The sequence below is a fragment of the Megachile rotundata genome, chromosome 10 (assembly GCF_050947335.1).
Source record: "Megachile rotundata isolate GNS110a chromosome 10, iyMegRotu1, whole genome shotgun sequence".
NCBI lineage: Eukaryota > Metazoa > Arthropoda > Insecta > Hymenoptera > Megachilidae > Megachile > Megachile rotundata.
In genome coordinates, this window is record NC_134992.1 from 6,998,512 (window position 1) to 7,010,175 (window position 11,664).

Here is an 11,664-nt window from a genome sequence, read left to right on the forward strand (position 1 = left end):
CGAGAGAACATCGGTGCAAGAGAAACGGAAGAGGGTGTTGCTACGGCGTATCAGTGTACCGTAACAGGGCAAGGGGTGAGGGCAGCAGGGGGGCAGCGGGAATTTCAGGGTCGTAGGGAGATAATGCCTCTCTTACAGCGTTTGTGAATGGAACGGATCGGTTACCGCTACTACGACCTTTCCTGACGTAGTCCTACAACCACGGGTCAACGACCCCATTCAATCCATTATGGAACAAATCTTTAGCCGGTCAACATGCCTAAGAGGTTATTGCCGAACGTAGTGGAGCTCCTGGGACTAATCGATCTGTGTTTATTTGTTTGTGTGTTTGAGTAGGTATGTTTATAAAATTTATGTTTGTCTATATGTTGTAATTTTGGGACTTTTAATTTGAAATTTTGAGGAGACTGTTGAGGCACACTAAATTTGAGGTAGACATTTTGGTGGGGATCAAAAATTAAATGCGCATTCGAGTTCGTGTGAGGCACCTGGTCTGTAGATATAATAGTTACAAATATATAAGTTACAAGTTAAATTCGTATAAAATATATGTATACACTCTACTATATGTATACATAATCTGATGTATGAGTTGCATTTTTAATGTGTAAACTTTTTTTATTTTATAAATTTAAGTAGTGATTGAAGGTGACAATAGCGTTTAATTTCAGGCGTCCAAATTATGATTTTTATCATGTTTATTATCCGGATCATTAGAATAAATAGTCAAGAGACCCACATCTGCCTAGTGTCCTTTATTCAACTCCTTTATGGAAGTATAATATTTGAATAACGATTCTTAATTAGATTCATTTTTGTACCTTAAGCTAATATGTATTAATTTTACAATAATCCAACCAAGGTTTTAGTTGGTGCATTTTCAGCGGAGGGTTCGAACCGAATTTTTAAGATCTCCATACTCGAATTTCAATGTATGTTAAATTTCGAAACTCCTTCGCGGTATTTGGGGATCTGAAAATTAGGGAATTTGAAATATTAGGTATTTGAAGATTTAGTAATTTAAGAATTAGAAAATTTAGGAATCTAAAAATTTAGTGATATGGTAGTTTGAAGATTTCCATATTCACAAACTCCTAAATACATAAATTAATAAAATCTCAAATTTCCAAATCCACAAATTACCAAATCACCAAAACATCAAATTAACAAATCAAAAAATTACCAAATTTTCAAATGACCAAATTCCCAAATTTCTACATTTCAAAAATTACAAATTTCCAAAACCAGTTTCCAAACACCTAAAGCTCCAAATTCACAAATTTTTAAATTTGTAAATTCTTAAATTGCCAAATTCTCGAATCCATAAATTCTAAAATCGATCCTCAAATTAGCAAATCTCCAAAATTATAAAATTATAAATTTCCAAACCATCAACCCCCAAATCCTCAAAATTCCTAACCCCCAAGTTTCCAAATCTTGAACCCCAAATTCTGAAATCCTCACATTTCAAAAATTCCAAATTTCCAAATCTTGAACCCCAAATCTTGAAATCCCGAAACTTCAAAAATGCCAAATTTCCAAATCTTCAAGTTCATATGCCGAAATCTGCAAATTCCCAAATTTACAAATTTACAAACCTTCAACCCCAAATCCCGAAATCCCCAAACTCCCAATATTCCAAATTTCTAAACTTTCAACCCCAAATCCTGAAATCCCCAAACTTCCAATATTCTATATTTCCAAACCTTCAACCCCAAATCCCCAAATCCCCTAATTCCCAAACTTCGAAACTTCCGAAACTCCAAATTTTCAAACCTTCAACCCCAAACTTCCAAATCCCCTAATTCCCAAATTTTCAAAACTCCAAATCTCCAAACCCTTAAACTTTCAAACCTCCAAACCCCCAAATCCCCAAATCCCCAAACTTCGAAACTTCCGAAACTCCAAATTTTCAAACCTTCAACCCCAAACTTCCAAATCCCCTAATTCCCAAATTTTCAAAACTCCAAATCTCCAAACCCTTAAACTTTCAAACCCCAAAATCCCCAAGCTCCCAAATTTGCAAACCTTCAAGTTCCCAAACTATCAAATTTCGATTTTGAAAGAACAAACCTAAAGACTCTCAAATCCCCCAATCTCTAAATCCTCAAGTTTCCAACCCCTATACACGACACAAAAGTATATGTACCAACGAAAGCCAGTAAACGTTGAGTAACAGGTATTCGCAGCATTGTATCTACATACGGGTAAGAAAAGCACGGGGGTTAACTTGTATCTAATTTGAAATTCAATGGCTCCGTCAGTCGGCGTCTGGGATTCCCTTTGGAAGAGGGACCCGGGGTGGCATATCAGCTGACTGGTGCCGCTTCTAAGATGCACCCATTCATCCCCGCCTCTCATCCGCCATCTCTTTCTTCATTCACACATTCACGTGGGCCTCTCGTGTTCGCCCATTGACGTTCCTCTCTATTTTCTCTCTTCCTCGTTCCCTCTTATTCTAACGTTCGCGTTGCCGTTACACTGACCGTTTCTCTTCCCCCTCTCCCCACCTCCTTCAACCATCCTTCTCTCTTTAACGTCCTTTTGTGGTAATGCCACAACTACCAACGCAATCACGACCACCAACAATCACGGATATCCGCCAAGCTTCTCGAGTCGCTTTAACGTCATCCCTTTTCTCCTTCGACACAAATATTCTCCGTCTCTCTTGCCACCCTTCGTTCACCGACCTCCATCCCTCTTTCTCCGACATTTTTCTCCCGTCTCTCTCGATCCCTTCCCGTTATTTTCCTTTGTTTATCCTCGGAAACCAGGTACCTCGAACAAGAAGGACAGAAGCTGCACCAGCAAGGATGCTGCCTTTCCTGGAACGAGGATACGAGCTGATGGCTACATACGGAACACATTGTGAGAGATTAGAGGAGGGTTTGAAACAAGGAGTTGGTTCTTTTTGCAGTGAGATTCAAGGTTGATGTGGTTTCATAGGAATTTGTGTTTATTGAGACGGGAAGGGGGTTAAGAGATGGTTGAAGGAGTTTGAAGACTAAGTTCAGATTTCAGATAGAAGGAAATAGTAAATTGATAAGTTTATTTATATCTGATAATAAGTTGATTTTAAGAAAGATTTGTTTTTGAAGTTGAATGATTTATAGGTAAGCAATTGTATGAAAATTTGGAACTTATGAGTTTCTCAGTTTTTATGCTTCTAAGTCTTCACATCTGCAAATTTTTAGTTCTGATTGATTTTATACTTTTTCTAAACAAATTTCTAAATATCCAAATTGACAAATTTTTACAGGTCTTTAATTTTTCAATTTTTTAAGAGACCGTCTTATTGTCAGGTACATTACTAACTAATCACAGCTACAATATTAAAACAAACGATAAAAGTTGAAATGTTATGTCAACTTTATATTCAATCCATGCTTATGCAAATTCTAATTGTCCTCAAACTTCAAATTGAAACTTAAAAATTCGAGTTAGTCCCAGTTAAAGCATGAGTGTGGTAAACAATAATTTAAGACAAGGGTTCATCTACTGCAGAACTCCATTACTAACAATTAGTTAGTTAACCAAAGAATTCCACAGTTCATTTTGCCCAGTCAGCAAGTGAGAGAATGCAGTTGGGGCGAAATCGCTCCCCTCAGCATCATTCGTTCATTCATCAGAGGCAGCGAAACCCGAACGACTTTGTACCAAAACCATCGAAATAAAAGGCATCCTCTAAAAATACCCGGTCTCCGTCGGAATTTCGTGGAATCCAGGGCACACACGGCCTCGTGGTCGCCAAATACGACACTGAGCAGACACGCGAACTTGGAGCATACCTTTAAAGGGTAGGGTGAACGAAGGGTGGGAGCTCGCTGGAACTGAAATATTCCAGTCGTCCGCTCCTCCGGGCTCTCCTCCGTTCAGTGGGTCAAGTTCAAACCGATGGTAAGACGAAGAGGGGCCTCGACAAGAATGCGCGACGAGGACCGGCGATATAGTAGGACGGAAAGAGGCTGAGTCTTTCCGTTAAAAAGCATCGATCGATACTCGATCGAGATAATAGGTAGGGGAGGCTTACGAGAGGTTTGCGAACTTTCGAATGCCAGTTTAAATCCCTCCCTCCTATGTTTTTCATCCTTCAGGTTGTTTTCTATCGCTCTCGCATCCTCCCTCGTTCGCTCATTCACCTGCCGACGTCCTCTCTCTATCTCGCCTCCTCCCTTCAATCTTCCCCCTCCGTCACCCCTCGACGAATGTAGGTGAACTTGCCTCGTTCGAGGTAAACTACCAGGGACCGTCGCGCGCACGTATCCTCGTGTATGCTTTATAGCCGCTTCCGTGCACGCAACACACCGTGTGGTCGCACGTGCATGCGGCCGACACGTTTGCACGGCTCGTTAGCGGATGCTCCAGATTCGTGCAGTAGCAGACCCCAAGGGTTTATCGCGATGATGCACCGGAGGAATGCGGTCGGCTTATCGGCCATAAACGACGTGTCCTCTCCTACGGCGTTCTACCGAAAGCCCGGCGCTACGCGGAACGACTGTAGTGACTTTGGTCACTGGGTGTTGCTCGGACATCACCCCGTTTCTAGTTTCTATTTGCATGCGGTTATGAACCATTATGGTGTGTGTGACACTTCTGAGTGTGACGTCAGATAACTAGTGGAGCATAGAGATATTTGCGATGGCGGGAGATGTGGACGTAGGTTGGAGTCTTAGGTGACATCAGGTGGGACTATTGTAATATGGTGGAGGATTGTAGCTACTGCTATTACTATAGTTACTGCAGCTATAGTTGCTGCAGTTACTGTTACCTTAGTTATAATAGTTATATAGTTACTAAACACAACTATAACAGTTATGTAGTTATACAGTCACGATAGTTACTGCTAATCTATTATAACGATAGTTTCTGCTCAACTACTGTTGGAAGCTGAGAAGATGGCAGACGGCTCTGATTGGCTGCAACAAGCTAATCTACGTAAAAGGTCATAGAAATAGCATACGCACATTTTACGTCAACAGACAGATGTTTGCTCTCTTATCTTTACGTCAACTTCTCAGCCACTAATAGTTAAGTTAATTAGACGGAAATTCTTCAAGGACAAAGATTGTAAACGTATATTGGTTTAACACATGGTAATGTAACGTGTTGTAATCTGATGCGTGGCTATAATGTGCAGCTATGGTGGTTATATAACGAGGAGCGTAGCGAAATTAATTTCGTGACTATGTAACGTGTAAAGATTTATAGCGTGACAATCAATTTCGTGGCTATATAATGTAAAGATCTATAGCGTGACGATCACCTTGGTGATTACATAACAAGTAACTTATAACGTGACTGCACTTCATCTTCATATAACGTGTGGCAATCAACTCTGTGGCTATATAACGCACAGCAATCTAATATGTGACATTCAACTCAATGACTATATAACTCACAGCGATCTAAACTGTGGTAACCAACTTCGTGGTCATATAATACATAACGGTATAAACCATGAGAATTAACTTAGTGGCTATATAACATCTGACGATCTAAATCGCGGCAACCAACTTTGCGGCCATATAACACATAACGGTACAAACTATGAGAATTAAGTTAGTGGCCATATAACGTCTGACGATCTAAACTGTGACGACTAACTTCGTGGCCATATAACGCGTAATGATCTAAACCATGATAACCGATTGATTATCATATAAACATATGATAATCAAATTTCTAACCATGTAACACAACCCAAGCAATGAACTTGGTAGCCATATAACATACATATATGATCGAATCCATGAAAATCAACTCTGCGGTCATGTAACACATAACGATCCAAATATATGACAATCAACTTTCTGGCCATATAACACATAACAAAATCATACTAATCATATCTGTGACCTAACCTAATCTGATCACATAACATGTAACTAACTAAACCGTGATAACCAATTCCATGGTCATATAATTCATTACAACCTAGAGCATAACAACTATGTGGCCATATAGAGAGACTACCCTAATATAGTTAAATAACTCTAAAATAGTATGCAGTAGGAAGATTCGTATGACGTTTCATATAGTTCCGTACGATGTTTACTGTAATAAAACACAGAACCGTATGTTTACTATAGACGTGAAAGAATGCGATCGAAACGCGTTAAAGTGCATTATCCTTTCCGAGAGGAGAATAGTCAGCAGGTATCCGATCGTAGTCGTAATCGAGAGGATTCGTGACCAGAAACGCGTCACACGTTGTTGTCTCGTTTCCCTTTCGTCGGTGCAGCGCGTGTAGGTATAGGAGCTCACGTGCGCATCGAAGGACGCGCGTGATGCCCGCGCGGTCACGTGAAGCGCGGCCAGAGACCGCTTTGCGGTGGAGCGACGCCGAAGAACGGGGTTCGATCCGTTCCGTTTTTCACTGGGTCAAGTTTATCGTGGCGAGAGGAAAAAGTAAGACGAACGAGGCGAGGGAGCGATGAAGCGTGGTGCACGATAAAGGGGCCTGGGCTCTTTATGCGCGCCCCACTGCCCTGTACCCGCGCGATGGAGAGTAAAAGGAGCACGAGAACCGTTCTTGTGTTACTAATGAGCGATCGATGTCTTATTGAGATATTGCTCTTTCCTCTCTTTTTCTGTTTTCCTTTTCTACCTCCTTATCCTTGTTCGCCAAAGGGCACTTGAATCTTGTCCAGAGCCCCGGGGATCCTTTAGCTGCTTTACTTTTACTTTTTGTACCCCGCCCGAAGATCTCAATCCATCTTCGACCTTTCCCTTTCTCGCCGCACACCGTGCAACGACTCATGTCGCTGACACGAGAGAATATCGTGCCTGGTAAATATACCGTGTCTCTTTCGAGAGGTCGATGCACTTTCGATGCTATTTCTCTGCTCCTTTTCTTCGGTTATGTACGTCTTCAGCGTTCAAGTATCTCCGCTCTTCAACAAGATTAGGGTTTGCTTCTGCTTTTATTGGGAGCAGGTCAGGTTCACGGGTAAACTTGTACCGACGTTTTTATTAGTTTTTGGTTCGTTGAGTTTAACACTGTGTTTCTTGTTCGATATTTACCTTGTGTGACGAGGTCACGACCTTTGTAATTTTGGTTTCATTCAAACTTTGATACTGTCGATACCGAAAGTAATTTTGTGAAGGCAATTTTGTAAAATAAAGGGGAATATTTTGGTTGGAGCTATGAAATTGAGCATGGTGCAATGAAAAGAAGGATTATTAAATTCAGAATCGTGCAATGAAAAGAAGGATTATTAAATTCAGAATCGTGAATTCAAAATTAGTTGAAATTATATGTATTATTTTTCCGTTTTTAATTTCATAATTTTTTACGAAAACTAATTAAAAAGCGAGTGATTTTTTTGGCAGAAAAACGTAATGAAAGAGTTGTTTTCCCGGAAGTTTTTCATTGGCTGAATAATAATTCATTTCTCTCTATTTTAGTATTTTTTAAGAAAACGTAGAATTGTTTTATAATAATTACAATGGTAAATGTTTATAAAATCATTAATAATGGGATATTGTACATATTGAATTTTGATTTATTGAATAAAATAATTTTAATAAATTTAAAGATTTTTTAAAATGTTATTTAATTAATTCATTTATAAATTTAATAATTCATTAAATGAAGTACTTGTATTCTAATTAGCTGCAGTACTAAATTAAGTAAATATAAGATATTAAATATTATAAAATATAAAATTTAGAAATAAATTAAAATAAATTTTTTGCAGTAAATATTACAAATTAAGCGTACACCTTTGCTTATTATTAATTACTATAATCTACTTAAACATAAATTCACCAGGTACCCAAAATTTGGAGAATACTCACATATAGATGGATGTTTAGTTTGTTTCAAAATCGACTATTCATTATTTGCATCAAACATAAAAAAAAAACAAAATTAAATAAAAAATAAAATACAAAATTTAATAAAAAAAATAAAATAATAAATATTAAACATATAATTAAAAAATGAAATTGAAAACCTCATTAAAAAAAAAAAATTAAAAAAGGAAAGATAATATTAAAAGGGTGAAATAAAATCACCTTCAAAAAATGAGCACACTTGTTCTTAAAAAAAAAAATCATCTCTAAGAAGCACGTCACCACGGTCGAATTAATACGTCAAGCGTCCGAGCAGTCGTTTAAGCGCCATCCCGCAAAAACGCAGAAACAAGATGGCTAAGTCGTTTCCGTAAGGGGTACACGTCTCGATCCGTGGATGTGTCAGAATCCTCGTCGCTGCAGGTTGTTCTTTCGAACAACTTTTTCCGCGCTTTCGGTTCCGAAGTCGTTCGGAGCACGTGCGATTGCTCGTGTGATCGACGTGGATGGAATACGCTCGCGGATTCTGCGGTTTGCGTCTCTGTCGCTCCACGGTTAGCGAGCAAAAAGGGCAGAGAAAGCACGCTGGAGAAAGAGGAGAAAAAAAAGCCGTGGAACGAGAAAAATACGACGGAAACGACCGAGAGAGAGAGAGGAAATAACGGAAGCGTTCGCTCGGTGTGTGCACGTACACGCTCACACGCGTGTCTGTACGCGGCGGAGGCACGCGATCGTCGAAACTTTTGCTGTCCCGCGAATCGAGAGGTATGCAACAGCTGTTATCGTGTTACGGGTTCGCACGAGCGGCCCGTAACTTCGTATCATCGTGGTAGTTGGAAGGAGCCCACTCCGTCGAGTGGGTCAAGTTCACTACGCTTATGATAACATTTCTGCACCGTTCCAGTTCCGTTCCGCGTCTAACCGCGCCTTCCCGCTCACCCGTCCTCCCACGATATCTTCTTCTCTTCTCTTCGCAGAGCCCGTTGCTCTTCCCGTTCCATCGCTCGAGATTCCTCCTTCATCCTCTCCGACTACCGCTGTACACCGTCGCAACCCCCGGTCCGTCTTCCAGCTCGTCTTTTGTAAACATCACGAATCCGTTTGGATGAAAGAGCTCACCGTGTTGTTTCTTGCGAACGAGGGGACCTTCGGGTTCTTTGACGATGGCTCGCCTTTTCAAGTTCAAGGACGTATATAGGATCGACGTGGGGTTGATTGACACTGGTTAGAGCAAACGCGAGATTAATAGGAATGTGCTAATTTAGGGATTTGATGATAAGGGTAGTTGTAGATGATAGAGTATGGGAGGTTGGGGATATGAGGATACGGAGACATAGAAATGTGCAGATAGGGTTGCTGTATTAGGTGACATCCTAACTTGAGAAATTTTAAAAATCTTAAAAACCTGAATACTTTAAGAACTTTGACAAACTTAATTAACTCGAGAAACTTGAGAAATTTTTAAAATCTAAAATCTTGAAAAGTTTAAGTATTTTAAGAAACATAGTGAACTCAAGAAATTTGAGAAGTTGAAAAATTTGAAAACCTCAAGAAATTCCGAAAATTTGCGAAACTTGAAAAATTGGAGATTTTCAAAATAAAAAGAAATTTAGGTGCTTATCGTTATCGAAAGAAGGCTATGTTGCAACCGAGTGTACACGCGGAACCTCGCGATTACGATCGTTGAGTGATTTACGAGCACGGCGCCTCACGAGTCCCTTAACCTGTATGTTGCAGACCACATTCCTGGGACGGTTTGTAATGCGGTGGAAGCACGTGCTGCCGTGTCTCGTGCTGCTCGATTTGGCCGTCAAACGGGAACGGGACGAGGAAGATGGGATGTTTCTCCGGTAAGTATGTATTGTGCGTACAAACATGCCACTCGTCTCTCCTTTTATCCCTGTTTCTCCTTCGCTAGTCCCGTTTTATGCACCTTCCGCGAATTCTCTCCACGATCTCCTTAACTCTGCTCCTTCAACACCAATGAAATTTATGTCAACATTCGGTTTACATATATCACACAGACAGAGACGAATAACACTTCACTTCAGGAATACATACAGGAGAGTTTAAAATGAGGATTCATTAGTTTCAGGTTATGTTTGCTTTTGATATATGTCGCTTAACGTTTAGGTTGTAGGTACAGGTGGTAGCAAATCTAATTTCAGTAGGAACATGATAACAAACTGGGAAGAGTTTCTAATGTTTCTGAGAATCTATGAATTTTAGCTATCTAGAGTCTAGATAACTGGAGACGTAGGAATTTATAGATTTAAGAATCTGGGAATTTTTAGATTTAGAAATTTGGGAATGTAAGAACGTGGAAAGCTAGATTTTGGGACTCTAAGAACTTAGGAATATAGTAATTTGTGGATCTAGAGATTTAGGGACTATTTAATAGCTCTAAATTCATAGATTCTCAAGTTCCTATATTCTCATATCCGTAAATTCTCAAATCCCGAAGTTTCCAAATTAGGCACTTAAATCGTCGAATTCCTGAATTTCCAAATCCCAAAATTCCATAGTCCCAAGATTTCCAAACACGTACGTCACCAAATCCCTAAGTTTCCCACTGTCTATGTCCCCAAATTTCTAGACTCTCATATCCATAAAACCCCCAATCCCGAAATCTCCAAATTCCTATACTTCAAACTCTAAATCCTAAAAATATCTAAATATTTAAAAGCCCCTAAAAATAAAGGCTCTCTCGCGATGCTTTTGACAAGTATCCCAGATTTTCTCCCGACTGTACATTCAGGTTCAAGTTCTGCAGGGTGAAATCGTTCGGAATCGAATCGCCGGTAATTGGGCCGATGCAGTTACCCCTTTTCACGAAGCGTCGCCCAGTTTCAGCCAAGCATCGCATTCTGCGCCCTGCACGCATAATCGACGCCGGGTAGTCCGTCAATCCAGTGTCAATGTGTGTACCTTACACACCCTGCCTCACACCATCCTCCCTCTTTCTCCGTTTCCCTCACCCTTCCTCTCCCTTTCTGTCGCGCAACAAGTGTGACGGCTGGTAGCGTGGGTAGGCGAACGAACTAACAAAAAAAAAAGGTGGTTAGAGGGTGGCACGCAGAGAGAGGGGGTGCATCAACCGTGGAGAAGAGGACAGAGCAGGGAGAAGGACGGAAAATGGGTCGACTTTTGTGTACCGACGAGCTTTGAGAGTACGTCAACGACAGGACACACCTGCAGTTCACCCCCGTTTTCTGGTAAATGTCCTGTCCTCGTGTGTACGCGTGTGTGCGACACGCCGGCGTGTCCTTCAGGGTTGAACTGGTGTAAGTAGCGTGCATGTGGTCGCGTGTCTTCGTCGAATATCCGATCGAACGTGTCGAACTGTGTGGAGTATATGTGGATGAAAATATGTAAAACTTTGGTCGTTTATCGATAGCGAAACGGGATGCGGTGGAGGAGGATGTCACCAGTCGTAAACCTTCGGGGCACGTGCCACGCGAAAGCTTTTCAATGAAATTTATTCTTTTTATAGGGTAAATGTAGACGTTACAGATAGAATGGTTATTGATATACGCTCCATTCAATTTTTATATCACGAATATGTTGTTTAGCATGTAGAAGGCTTTTATGGAAATGTTCTGTGACTTCGAGGAATGGTGCATGTATTCTTTTAATGGATGACGTTTTAGAGACTTTAAGGTCAAATAACGAAATTGTTTGTCATTTGTTATTAGAGTTGGAAGCAATGTACATCTATTGATAGCTAATAGATAAAAGTTATAGCTATATTAACAGTCATATGAAAGTTATAGCTATATTAATAGTCATTAATAGCTGCTAGATTTATTCACATATTAGATAGGTAACTTATGGTCATTAGTATTATGAGTACAGCTATTCACCTAT

The 11,664-nt window shown here is 40.1% G+C and overlaps 1 long non-coding RNA gene across 1 annotated transcript; it reads right to left on the reverse strand.

Moving 5' to 3' along the window:
• Positions 1 to 9,584: 9,584 nt before the first annotated feature.
• Positions 9,585 to 11,249, reverse strand: LOC143265309 (uncharacterized). Its single transcript, XR_013039722.1, has 3 exons — positions 10,990 to 11,249; positions 10,621 to 10,838; positions 9,585 to 9,769 (listed from the first exon to the last, which is right to left on the reverse strand). It is a non-coding gene; the product is annotated as an uncharacterized LOC143265309 (long non-coding RNA).
• Positions 11,250 to 11,664: the final 415 nt, after the last annotated feature.